Here is a 623-nt window from a genome sequence, read left to right as displayed (position 1 = left end):
GGAATACCGCTAACCGTAGACTTCCCCACTGACTCTGGCATAGATATAGTAACCACATAAGCCTCACGGCCCTTCTCGATCATCTTCCCAACCTGAATGGCTGAGATCACGAGACTCCCCGAAGTCGGTCTAATACCCTGAAACACCAACATCCCTTTTGGACGCTCAAACTCCACTCTACCCCGATGACAATCCAAATGCACCATATGCCGATGCAACCAATCCATCCCGAGAATAACATCATATAACTCCACTGGACTGATAAGCAAACCCGCTGGCCATGACTCCCCTACGATCTGAATATCAACTCCTCTAGCTCGTCTGATCACTCTCAGGAACTCGCCTCCCGCAACTCTGACAATTCCCGAACGCTCTCCAGGATTCCCGCTGATCCCCGCACACTCTGCACACTCCGGAGTAATGAAGCTATGAGAAGCTCCAGAATCAAACATAACATGGGACTTAAACCCGCCCACCAACAAGGTCCCTACAAAAACCTCATGTGTTGAGAACCTAACACTTTATCACAGGAAACATATACAATCTGAACCTACTAAAATCCACAAAGTTTAAGTACCAGAAAATATACCTGTGATCGCCCCGGCACTGGTTCCACCAGTCTC

This window comes from Camelina sativa, chromosome 20 (assembly GCF_000633955.1).
Source record: "Camelina sativa cultivar DH55 chromosome 20, Cs, whole genome shotgun sequence".
Taxonomy (NCBI): Eukaryota; Viridiplantae; Streptophyta; class Magnoliopsida; order Brassicales; family Brassicaceae; genus Camelina; species Camelina sativa.
This window is presented reverse-complemented; position numbering follows the sequence as displayed.